This window comes from Euprymna scolopes, chromosome 23, assembly GCF_053919585.1.
Source record: "Euprymna scolopes isolate OS-2025 chromosome 23, ASM5391958v1, whole genome shotgun sequence".
NCBI lineage: Eukaryota > Metazoa > Mollusca > Cephalopoda > Sepiida > Sepiolidae > Euprymna > Euprymna scolopes.
Window position 1 is genome coordinate 28,909,766 of NC_136504.1, and position 14,413 is coordinate 28,924,178.

Sequence of the window (14,413 nt, forward strand, 5' to 3'; positions counted from 1 at the left end):
GCCAATTTTGGGTCTAAAGACTTGAAATTTTAGATGTAGGTAACTTGGACATGGGTAAAACTTTATATTTTGATTTGAGCATAAAATAATAAATGTTAAGGGGTCAAAATTAGGGTCAAAGTTTTAGAAAATTGACCTCTGCGGTCTCTACGAAATTACTCAGACAAATTTTGGTCTAAACATTTGAAATCTTACATAAATTGTATTCACACGTAAGGCAAGTTATGAACAGTACATAGTGTCCGGGCAAAACCGGGTTGAACTGCTAGTAAATAAACAAAGGAAAAAGGCAAGAAAGAAAGAATGAAGTAAAGGCAACAGTTGTGGGATGGTTAAGAAAAAAAACGAAATTATTTAAAACTATTAAATATATTTCTTATTACGTGGAAATTCCATGGAACGAGAAATATATTTAATCAACAAATATGTTTTGATAAAGTTGATATTTTCCTGTATAGCGTAAAAATAAGGTTTTGGACCGAAAAATCAATAACACTCAGCAAATATGAGTTTATTATCATTTATACGAAAAGTGTCGATTGTATATTAAATATACAACTGAACCAAAGTAGATAAATTAATAAATACTAATAAATACCCAGAAAGTAATATTGTGCTACATAGTTCAATACAAATAATAAAACCACATTGTAAGAGACAATATGTAATTTACTCCTTCTGTCCAGCACCTCTTCGCAGACAATTTTCTTCTTTTTTTTTAATGTTTATTTTATTTTATTTTATTTATTTATTTTTTTATTTTATTTTATTTTGTGCTCTTTTTCTATTGGAGGTTTCCTTTTTTACGTAACGTTTCGTTGACTTCTTCCTTCGGTAAGATCGGAGATGCGTCGCTGTACAACTCATGCTCTCTACCGATCCAAGTTATGACAACAGGATAATTGCCAGTACCCTGAAAATGCATGGATGGATTGCCTCGAATAATAGGGGCGTGCCCAGGGTGATGAAAACTAAGTTTCCGGTCACGGTTACGGTTTTTGGTGTGGTTTCAAGTGAGGATTCCATCATGCCACCTCACATCTTCGAAGTCGGCTTCAAAGTAAACACCAAAGTGTACCTGAATGTGCTGAAGAGTGCGGTGATCTCTTGGTGCCATCAGGTAACCGCTGACAGACCCTGGGTGTGATAGAAGAACTCGGTGCCGGTCCACGTTTAAAGAGACCCAGGCTTAGCTTGAAAAGTTGTGCTACGATTTTGTATCCTTTTCTCACTGCGCCTCCTCCCTCGACCTGAACCCGCTGGACTACTTTGTTTGGATATATGTCGAGAACACCACCAACATGACCTCCCGCAACACCAAAGCCAGTCTGATCGCCGCCATCCGCCGAGTATTCGCCGAGCTCCCGTCGGCGCTTGTGGAAAAGGTATCCTCCCAGTTCCGGACCTTTATCGAGGCGGTGATTGAGGCTGAAGGCGGCTACATTTAATAGATGTCAGCTCTACTACATAATCAAGTTACCTGAATTGATTGTTTCAATAAAATTTTTAAAATAAGGCTCTAGTGTTGTTTTCTTTAGGGTGACAACTTTATCGTTCCACCCTGTATATATATATATATATATATATATATATATATATATATATATATATATATATATATATATATATATATATATAGTTTTATCATTTTATATTATTATATTATATATTATATTATTTTATTTTATCAGTTTATATTTTAAATGGGATTTTCCGTAACCACAACAAAGGTAGATGTTTCTCGCATGTTTTTCTAGCTAGGGATTCCCCTTCCTTCCTTTTCTTCAAAAAATACTCCATTTCCAAAAGTGTGTTTATTCATAAAGTCTGAAGAAATGCTGGTTTCGGAAATTTTCAAACGATATAATGCTTGAAATTGTCGAACTGGACATGGAAACAATTGTAACGTAAATTGAAATACACTTTTTATTGCCACCAACACCTTGTTTTGAAGTCTTGATTTTGCTTACAATATATATATATATATATATATATATATATATATATATATATATATAAATGAAAGTGTCTGTCTGTTTCTGTATGTGTCTGTGTGTGTACATTTCCCTACGCAATAACTCTGTCAATTTTTAGTCTAAATATCGAAATTTGATATACCGGGTACTGAGATTTAGGAAAATCGATGTAATCGGTTTTTGGCCAGAAATTTGGCGATTAAGGGGAAAAAAGTTCAACGATTTGACTTTTGAGAACTCTACCAAACTCCTTCGACAATTTTGGGTCAATACACTTGAAATTTTAGAAATAGGTTCCTTGGACATGGATCTAACTTAATAACTTGATTTGAGCGCAAAACAATAAATTTAAAGGGGTCATAATAGGGGTCACAGTTAAAAAAGATTGACCGCTTTTTTTATTTTGCTCAACATACACCTCCAAATACCCAGGGAACGCCGGGCACACATGCTAGTATATATATATATATATATATATATATATATATATATATATATATATATATATATATATATATATAGGGTGGAGCGATAAAGTTATCACCCTAAAGAAAACAACACTAGAGATTCAGCCACTCTGATGAATCGTAGACGACGAAACCCGTGTCAGTGGATAATTATATTTTTAAAATTATACACACACACACACACACACACACACATATATATATATATATATATATATATATATATATATATATATATATATATATATATATAAGGGGAAATAAAGTAAGAATGGTTGTCAGAAAGAAAGGAAATAGTCAAGAGATGGTTTAAAGAGAGAACGTAATGAAAACTAGGAGGCTTAGTGAAAAGAATAAAAGTATAAGAAAAACAGAAAATAAAGAATATTAATATTGCAGTTTTAGTTTTAAATGTTTGTCATGGAATAATTTCGTTCAAGTAATAATTTAATTACCAAAAAATAGTGTAATAATTTGGTTATATTATTACGTCAATGTTTGCCTTTGTTTTCGCTTCATTTCTAACTATCGTTGCTTTTCTATTTTCTTTTCTCAAATTTCCTATCTATCTATCTCCCCTCCCTTTCTATTTCTCTCTCTCTCTCTCGTTCTGTCTGTCTGTCTGTCTGTCTCTCTCTCTCTCTCTCTTTCTCTCTGTTCATATCTTTATTTCTATATTCCTTTCACTCTTTCTTCCTCTGTTTCTTTCTTTATATATCTCTATTTTTTATTCGTTTTCTATTTCTATTTCTATTTCTAACTTTCTCTCTTTCTTTATTTATATTTCCTGCTCTTTCGCCATTTCTTTTTCTTTTTAACTCTTTTTGGAAATCACTTTCTTGCTCCTTTTCTTCTTTTTTTACTTATTCTCATTCCCCACCCCCCGTGTATTTTCTCTTTTCTTCTGTCTCTCTGTCTTTTCTCTCTCTCTCTCTCTCTCTCTCTCTCTCTCTCTCTCTCTCTCTCTCTCTCTCTCTCTCTCTCTCTCACACACACACACACCTCGTTTTGTTTTACTCACGTTTACTCCAAACAAGGCGTATTGCCACTTGGAGGTAAAGGGCTACTATTTGGGGGCATGCCTAGGAATCTTAGCAAGATCTTTGTGTAGGTTACATTTAAACTTCTGCATCTCAGTACAGTCAGGGAAGCAAGGAGAAGGAAGGAATTTCAAAGTCTACCTGCTCGAGGGAAGAAATTATTAGAGTAAAAAGCTTTCTGGCATTTAGTGACCTCAAAAGTGAAGGGGTGAGATTTTGTTGCTAAGCAGGTTTGCCGGGGATATGCCGAGGGTGTACAAGTGCAACAAGTTTATCAGAGCACATTCCATTAAAATCATGTAAAACATGCACAGAGTTGCAACATTGCGGTGATGGGACAGGGGTTGGGGCTTAGTTGACTAAGTGGAACCTATTAAATTGAAAACTCTTTTTCGAACTCTATCCATGAGGGAGAGGCTAGTGGTAGATGCACCAACCCAGATGTATCAGCAATACTCTATGCATGTATGAGTAGTTTGCTAGTTCGATCTCCTCTCTCTCTATATATATATATATCTTCTTTCGCTCTCTCCCTCTCGTTCTCTCTCTCTCTTTCTCTTTCTCTTTTTCTTTCTCTTTAATCCCCATCATACACTTTCTTTTTTTTTCTTTCTCTCTCAATCCACCTACTTATCTTTACTAATATATATCCATCTCTAATTATCTGGACTTAAGTAAAATGACGAGTCTAAGTGGGAGAAAGATTACAGGGAGGATGGAAGAAAGTCCCTCCGCGGAGTGATTATAATGACAATGAAATGTCTACGAATGGTCTAATTTCTTCAGCACCGTGCCAGACATAATTTTGTACAGCGCATTTATGTACGCGCGCCGTGGGTGTGCGCCGCCACCCGTCTAGTACGTGTGGCGCAAACACGGCTCGTTTATGTTGTAAGTTAAGTGTCCCCCATGGGCCGAACTTTATTCGCTTTCCTCATCCATATTCTGTCCTCTCACTCCATCTTTCTTCCTACTCTTTCTCCCTTCCTTCTTTCTCCGGCTCGATCGCAGTTCTACCCCGCATCCAACACTTTCCGTTTCCCTGTCGTCGAAGAGTTTGTTTGTTAAAGTGATTTCCTAGCCAAGTCGTCGATTATGTCAAAGCATTCATCTTTTTCTCAGGGGCCCCAACTCTGGCGCGATGAAGGAGCTGCCAAAAACAACAAAACTTCCATCATTTTATTGTAGCTAAGAAAAGCGATCACGAAACTTAATAACAATATCAAGGCGATGCTGAATCAAGGCCTCAGATGGATGCCGTTGAAATCTCTAACTGCTATTAATTACTACTGTTATATTTTTTTTAATGATTGGATCATTCTTCTACTCCAGAAAGCATCTGACTCCGGATGTAACCCTCCACTTATATAAAAAATAAGCTTCGTTGTTTTTACTAACATTCACCCCAAACAAGGCAACTTGCCATTGAGATGTGAGGAGCTACGCCTACAGAAACGCTTTAGTAGGGAGTTAAATAGCGAGATGTTAGTTTGTATTACATTTACATTTCTGCTGCAAAGAAAATGATCTCTCTCTATGATATCGAGACTCACCCATGCACGATATGAATTCTTCCGTATAAATAGACCGAAAGGTACCGACTGTCGGCGTGGCTTGCGTACTTTTGTAGTATGCCATCTTAGCGTTACGTGCTACGACTGTTGCTCCTGTACATCCAGTTATGTTTTAATATGAATTATCTTTTCATACCCACATCTGTATCCGTGTTTTCCTTAGTGACCCTTCCGGGCTATAACAACTTAGCGACGAGGAATTCGAATTCACAAAGGGGAAAACTTGCATCTGACATTAGCCTATATCTCTACAAAGCCACCATTCGCACACACACACACACACATTATATATATATATATATATATATATATATATATATATATATATATATATATATATATATATAAATTTTTGTTTTGGTTTTAGCGATATATTTTGAATGAATTCAATTAATTACAAAAGCGCATTTTTACCCAAATGCGAGCCGGAAACAACTCTCCCCTTAACCAATTTGGTACCCCAACATGGGGAGCGGTATATATATTATCCCCAAAATGCAATTATCCACTGACACGTGTTTCGTCATCTACGACTCATCAGAGTGGCTGAATATAGCGAGATTCGAAATCGGTACCCCACGGTAATGAGCCGCAGCCACTCTGATGAGTCGTAGACGACGAAACACGTGTCAGTGCATAATAGCATTTTGGGGATAATATATATATATATATATATATATATATATATATATATATATATATATATATATATATATATATACGGCATAATCGCATTGACACACCAGTTCTCGTCAGATCACCGAAGTTAAGCAACGTTGAGCCTGGTAAGTATTTATATACTATATGCAATATATATATATGCAAACTCTCTCTCTCTCTCTCTCTCTCTCTATATATATATATATATATATATATATATATATATATATATATATATATATATGTGCAACTCAAGCAAGGAAGCGGACAGAGGGGAGAGTCAAAGAATGAGAAAGAGAGCACCTGCTGGAAAATAACTCGTCGACTTCTTTAACGTTTTTTTTTTTTTTTTTTCACCCCAAAGAAGGCGCAGTGCAACTAAGTTGTAAGGGGCTCCTGGTTGGGACCAGATTTGCAGGGATATTATGTAAGGAGTTGTGCAGCGAGATATTTGTTCACCTTACATTTGAACGTTTGCATGTCGGTACAGTCAGGGAATCTGGGGTCTGGTAAAGAATTAGAAGTCTAGCAGTTCGAGGGAAGAAGCTATCTGAGAAAACGGCTTGACTCATCTAAGGATCTTCACAGTGTATGGGTGTGGTTTTTGCTGCTTGTCTGGCTTGTCGTGAGTATTTACGCCGAGGGTGTACTAGTGCTTTAAGTTCGTCCGAGTGTTTACCATTAAAGTACGTGTAAAACGGTCACAAGGATGCCACATTTCAGCGATGAGACAGAGGTTGGAGTTTGGCCGACAGTGCAAGACCTATTAAGATGGCGACCCTTGTTTAACCCTATGTAGGAGCGAGAGACTAGTGGCAGGTGCAGGAGCCCATATGTGACATTATTCCATGAAAGGGCGAATAGTGGTTTTGTAGAGATAACGGATACTCTTGGGTTTGAGTAAACTTCTAGCACGATAGAGAGAATCTACCTTCCTCGCAGCAGCCTTGACAATTACCAATTCATGTTGTTTGTGAATGCTAAGTCTATTTGCTGGATATAAAAGAGTGAGAAGGGGGCCATCAATCGCAAAGCAAAGCTTCGTGTTGTTTTTATCCTCTTGCTGTTTTTCAAGTGTTTAAGATACTTTGCCTTTTTTGCATCAAGCGATTGAACATAATCAGTGTTTGTGTGAACCATCTCAAAATATTTTTTCAAATGCTTGGTAGACACGGAAATGATTTTTTTGTGAGTTTCTCGTGTTTTTAAGACATAAGCATCGTTTGTTAAATCTTTGAAAAAAATTTCTTAAATGAGAAAAGGAATTACTGGAGACATTTAGATTTTGTACAGAGATGCCATTTCCATTTTGGAAGCAAATTGTCTGGCGTATATCAGTGTTTTACGAATAATGGGGAAAAGGGGGAAGAAAAGACAGGAGAGGGGAAAAAAATTAAAAATCGAAAGAAAAGAACAGTGGAAAAATTGGAAAGAAAATAGATAGGACAAAAAAAGGGGGGAATAGAAAGAAAGAAAGGACAAAAAGAAAAAGAGAAAGGACGAAAGAGAGAAGACGGAAATAACAAAACAAAGAGATAAAGGTAAGGAAAAAAGAAAGAAAAAAGCAAGCAAGGAATGCGTAATAATTTAAATGAAACGTGAATAAAAGAACGAAATAAAAGATGAAAACTAAAAAAAGGGTTGTAACCTTGCAGGTCGGTAATAATCAATACAAACACAGTTGTATAATTAACAAAAAGTGTTTTAGAACAAAAAAAGTATGTTCCACGTTATTATTCTGGGACCATGCCTGTTAGTAGTTGTTATTTAATAAGAAAGGAGAAAGGTAAAAAAGAAAGAAATGATAGAAAAAAAGCGAAAGAAAGATAGAAATAAAGAAAGACATAAAAAAGAAAACTGAAAGAAAGAAAGAAAGAATAGAGAAATACAGCGAGACGAAAGAAAGAAAGAAAGAAAGAAGGAAATAATAAATATATGAATGAATGTGTTACGGGGTAAGCTGATCTACTCATTTCGTTAATAGATGAATTTGCCCAGAGATAATAAATGCATTTACATATAAACATCGTGGCAGCATTTCATGCCAGTCAGTTAACATTTCGATACCTTTTTATCTGACGGGCTGAGACATTTATTCTCGGTAGTCCTAAGAGGTCCACACTCCCAGGCGTTATCTCCCCTTTTTGTAGTGAAGTAAGTGTAGTGTTTACTGCTTGAGTAGTCCTGATTGGGGAATTCCATGCGATTTTAAAACAGCGGAATGCGCCTCCTTTAGACGCGCTGGTTTGACTCTCCTCGCCATTCTGACCTTGTGTCACATCTTTCTGCATTGGAAGCGAAGTAAACACTGTGATTCGTGGCAGTTACGGCACTTAGAATTATGTTTGGTGCTACTGGATCAGGTTGTCTGAAGATATTGACTTCCTGACTCAAATGCGTTATGGTTTTATGGGTTTTTTTTATGTTTGCCAAGCTTAATCACGTTCTGCAAAGCTGAAAAAAAAAAAAAAAAAAAACGATCGTGTTTCCCACCTTTTCTCTCTCTCTCTCTCTCTCTCTCTCTCTCTCTCTCTCTCTCTCTCTCTCCTGCTGTCCTGTTTGAAGATCTTTTTTATTCAATTTTCACCCCAAACAAGGCACAGTGCCACTTTGAAGTAGGGGCTACTATCGGAGATATAAGTTGTAGGGATATTATGAAGGGAGATGAGCAGCAAGATGTCTGTTCACATTATACTTGAACTTCTGCATGTCAGTACAGTTGGGAAAGAGAAATCCCGAAAGTCTAGCAGTTCTGGGGAAGAAACTATTGGAATAGAAGGCTTTCTTACACCTAGGAATCTCTACTGTGTTGTGGGTATTTACGTCGAAGGGGTAAAAGTGCTTGTAATACGTCAGAACATTCCCATTAAAAATATACTGGCTTCCTGATTTAAACGCACCAATGTTGATGTTATTTCTTTTTCATTTCCTTTGGTTTTAAAAACGGCATAATAATGTTGACACACCGGTTCTCGCTATATTACCGAAGTTAAGCAACGTTGAGCCTGGTCTTTACTAAAATGGATTATAAATCTGAGAATACCAGGTGTTGTATATAAGAAGGCATCTACAACTCCCTGCAAGAACTGTAAAAAACCTAACGCCGTCATCTCCCCTAACGGGAATATACATGCGATTGAAAACCGTTTGTGAATTTCATACTCCTATGAAATTTCCTCCTAACCCGCCTAGCATTAGTGTCGCAGTTTCATTATTCATTTCCTTTCCCTTTGCAAAACTCAGTCATGTTCTGCAAAGCAGAAGAAAAACAAAAACAACAAAATCCTCTACAAAACGACTAAGCTAAACACTATGAATTAATATTTGAATATATAAATAACTTCAAACATAGAAACTCTTTTTTTTTCCAAAAATTAGGGGATCCGGCATGAATAACCTGAAAAAGGGTTGAAATGCTGGAAAACAAAATAAGGTAACCAAACTAGAATGATGTAAAATACTTTTGCTAATAAACTTTTTATTAATTATCATATTGTGTTTTTTCTTGATTATTAACAACCTGCAAGACCATAATGATGGCGACGAGTGATTCGAAACTTATATAGTCAATATAAGTATAGTTACGTTTATGCATAAATGCTGAGATTTATAGCAGTTATGGTCTCAGAATCAGGACGTGTATTTCTGTAACATTTTTTTACTAATACACTTTTAGTTAATTGTGCTTGTCTTTATTATTATTGCCCTGCAAAGCAACAACATAATATATATATTAGCGTTGGAATGATTAATCGGAATCGGAATCAGGAATAGGAAGATCGGAGATTTTGAAGGTATCGGAATCGGAAAATGTTGTGCGTGTTTTCCGATGCCCAAAACGATTCTTTTAATTGTCTTTTTTACTTGATTTTGTTTAAAGCAAAATTTTCCTCTGCTGATAGTAATGATAAAATGATAAATATTTATTGATTTTAAACTACGGGTAAAAGTAAAATTTATTGATAACCTCCACCACCACCACCACAACGTTTGAGAAAATATTTGCATATTTAAAATGTTTTTACGTTAATCGGGAAAAATAGCAACTTCATAGTTAAGTATTTAGAGATTTATAAAGAATCAGAATAACAATCATAATCGGTAATTTTATCGGAATCGGTAAAAATATTGGAATCGTGCCATCACTAATACACACACACACACACACACACACACACACACACATATATATATATATATATATATATATATATATATATATATATATATATATATATATATATATATATATACTCGCAAGGACGATGTCATCCAACAAGCTAACCTAGAAAGCAATTAGTAATAGAATTTTCAGAATGTGAGAAATTATATAATTATTTCCAGGGCCAAACATACATATATATATATATATATATATATATATATATATATATATATATATACTAGCAAAGATACCCGTGCTTCGCACGGAGCTTTGTTGCGCACTCAGGTTCCAAAATCTGTGGGCACCTGTCCAGTAAGTTGATGTTGTAAGAGCAACGATTGCATAAGGTGATTAACATTTTAACTACCTCTTGTAGTGACTGAAATTCAATCAGGAACTTCACAAAACATTTTCATCAAAACGGAAGGTTACTTGATGTTACATAGTAAATTTTTCATTGAAGTAATTTTCAACTCTTGCTTAAATTTTATCTTGCACATTCAATACTAAAAACTTACCACAATCAGATCATGTCAGTTTTTCCTCATATCCATTTCTCGAACTTTTCACTGAAGAGCCTCAGGGTAAACTACATTTCTGCTGCTTTGATTTGGAGCCAGAATGTAGAGTTTTTCTGAACTTCCTGTCCGACTGATGGAGACGTAGAACATACCGTGACTGAAGCAGTCTGATGTCAAGTCTACGCCAATGGTGTTAAATGTCTGACCTTGACTTTTGTTTATGCTCATTGCAAAACACACCTTCACAGGAAATTGGAGTCTCCGGAATTTAAATGGAAGTTCTGAGTCCGATGGAACTAAGGGGATCCTTGGCAGTAGAACGGTTTCGCCTTTGTAGGGACCACAGGAAATGGTGGCCTCAAGTACATTGGTGTGCAATCTGGTGATAACACATCTTGTTCCGTTTGTTGTTTTTGGCGGTTCCAAGGATCGAAGAATCATGATTGGCGATCCAATTTTGAGATTTAAAATGTGTGGAGGCATTCCAGATATCTCCAAAGAGTTTAAAAACTCCACAAGGTAGTGAACAGCTTCATATTCATTAGTAGCCGAATCAACTGACTTGTATTGCTTTGTGTCTCCTGGAAATTCATCCATTATTGAATTGTTCAAATGATTCACATTGCTGTTTAATGGCGAAATAATAGCCCTCTCAGCAAGCCAATCCGGTGATTTTCCATTGTTTTGCAGGTCTGGGTACACTTTGTCTTTCAGTTGCTTCTGATTACCGACACATTTACCAAGCGCAGTTGGAATCTTAATTGTGTCAGGTGAAGAAGTGATAGGAAACTGACCATTACCGATTTGGAGAAGCAATTTTGAGAAGTCTGCTGCAGCTGTGTTATCAGAGATATAGGCTCTCATATTAGTAGTCAGTCTCTTCACTATAACGTGCCTCCAGAGATAGGATTGTTTCAAACTTGCATTGACAATGTTAGCCCTTGTGCCATTTTTAACCACTGGGAGGATTTGACGGAAATCACCGCAAAATAAGGTTGGAATGCTACCCATGGGATTCTTGTTTCCTGTGATGTCTTGCAGTGTTCGGTCAATTGCTTCATAAGCACTCTTGTGCGTCATTGGGGCTTCGTCTACAATGATTGCAGAGGTGTCTCTAATTACATTTGCCAAGGCTGAATTACCAGTAATTTTGCAAACTGGCTGATCCATTCGATGAGTATCCAAGGGTACTTTAAAAGTGCTGTGAAGAGTGCGGCCACCTTGTAGTAGAGTAGCAGCAATGCCACTGAATGCTGTTGCAAGCACAATCTTTCTCATGGATCTAATCTTTGCAAGGATCAAATTGATTACAAAAGTCTTGCCCGTACCACCTGGAGCATCAAGAAACATCATGTTTTTGTTCATTTCACCTTGTGCTTCCAACATTGCCATGAATGAATTGTAAACTTCTCTTTGAGAATCGGTCAGTTTTTCTTGCATATTTTCTGCTTGTAGGGTAAGTTCTTCAAGATTATAAGTAACTTCACGTTGATACTCTCTCGCGAGTCTTTCATCTCTCCCTTGCGTTGGTGCAGGTAATCCATAGCTTGCCAATGGTTGACCGCACATAAGGAGAACTTTTTCTTCAATTAGACAAAGAGTTTTATTGTAGATGTCCTCATTAAAATCTGCTTCTGGATTGTTAACTTCTTGCCTGTATCTGTGAAGAATGTCTTCTGATATTACATCACGAAAAGCCATCCAGATCTCAAGAGGATTTCTTGGCTCACAGGCTGTTAAAATTATCACAAATAGGCTTCGCAAATTTGAAGGTGATTGAGTGGCACTTGCCTCTCCTACTGCTTGATGCAAGTGATGGTCATTTTCTAGAAGGTCTCGAGCAAGGCACGCTGCTCTGTATGTTTCAAACACCTGACCATTGTATGCTCGCAAATTTTGAAATGAAGTTGGACCAGCAACCTCATTGAGCAACAGGCGTAAGAAATAACACTCCCCTGCTTTTGGACTAATCGTGTAGATTCTCCCAATGCATGGTGCCTTCCATACATCATCATTTTCAGTACCTTCAACTTGTACCCAACACATTCTTCTCATCCATTTCTTTGTCGATTTGTTCCAAGTGTAAAACTCAGGGACTTCTACGTATTTGAGACCCCTTGCAAAGTCATCCTCATGGCAGAGTTGAAAAAATGCTGTCAAAGTTGTGGCAGGCGGTGGACCTTGGGCTCGTTCCAGAGCAGTATCAGCTGAGAACATGACACGCTGCCCATTTTCAAGATGAACAGAAAGTTGTACAATTGGGGGGAAATGTTCATGGATGGGATGTTCCAATATCCTCCAGGCCGCCTCTGAACTGCCGACATACCTTGCATTCTGGAACTGCTGGATCTCATCCACAATGTGACTTTGTACTTGGCCTTGTTGGTTAGCTGCTCCATCAGTTCTTTGTAGTTCAAACACTGCTTGATCACATCCTTTATTCACGTATTTGAGGACATATTTGATGCTTTGGATCGAGCTGCAAATTTCTACGTTAATGTGAGCGTTGAACTGCTGAAGGAGGACCTTGTTGTACGGAACAATCCACTGGTTTGTTATTTCTTGATTAACATACCGAACATTTCTCTTCATCCTTATTGTACCAGTCTGGCCACCATCTTCTGGTTTTCTTCGCCTGTACTTGGGGTAAGAGTCTTGGCCTTGCTCGGTACACTGAAGAAATTCTTTTGGGTATTTTTTGGAACATTTGTTGTCAATCATACATGGACAATTTGGATTAAATGGTCCACAAGGTCCATGCACCATATGTGCCATCACATTAGCATGAAGATCAGGATCTTCCTCTTTGTCAGGGATCTCTGCAGATATGCAGAGATCCATTTTTTCTGGTAGAAGTTTGTCCTCTGGGGCCTGCCAGGTGAGGATGTGTGCATGCGGCAGTCCTCTTTTTTGATATTCAATACTGTACAGGAAAGCCCTCAACCTGCCAAATCCTCCCTTTTTAATAAATTCAAGTAACTTTTTTAGCTTCTGCCTGAAAACCCTGGCAACAATATCTGGACGATCCTGAGGGTCTTGCCCTTGAAGACAATTTTCTGTAATTTCTGTCCACTTTGGATTTGTTGTGAACGTGATGAAGAGGTCGGCTCGGCCCATTCGCCAAACATATGCCATGGCATCACTTTGACGCTCAAACATGTATCGAGGGCCTCCTGTATAAGTTGCCGGAAGTACAACTCGTTGACCAAACTGTTCTGGATTCCCATCCTCCCTAAGAATTGAATCTCTCAAGTTGCTATAATTGTCAGCTCTCAGGGTCTGTTGCTCACGCCTCAGGAACTGTAAACATTCTGTTTCAATCTTGCAGTACACATCCACCAGCCATTGTTGAAATAGCCTTCGGTACCAGAGAAAATAGTTTCCAGGCCGAGTCATTAAATGGTACGAATAAAATTGCTGTTGGGTAACTTTTCGCCCATTGGATGCCTTCATGTAGATGTTGTAAGATGGAGAACCATAGGGGTACATTAACGGGTACATTAAAGTATCGTAGAGGGGATGTAGTTCGGAGATCCATTTTAATGTATCATTTCTAAAACGCAAGACAATATCTCGGTTAGCTGTTGGTTCATTCTCCATTAATATTCCAATCTCATACGTTGTTGTTGGAGCATTGAATCGCCGTGGATGCTCTTCTTGCGGCCTTCGGTCTTCCCTTATGACAACTTTATGTTCTACCAAGTGTTCTTCTTCAATCCTCTCCTTTGTTGTTTTCAGCTGACAAATAAAGCTGTTGTTCTCATGTAAAAATTCAGTCAGACTTTGGAGAATGTCTCTATTGAGTCTACTGTCACGTCCCCGATTATGTAGTTCCTCTTCCAGACTATCCAAGAAGTAGACTTGAATAAACTTTGCTGTTTCATCTTCAGGTGGTAAAAGACTCCCAATCTGGTGGCAAACCTGGCCTCAAATTCTAAAAGAAGGATTCCACCCATGTACTGCCGCAATTTTGTGACCAAATGATGTCATTGCAAAACAATTGTTATAAC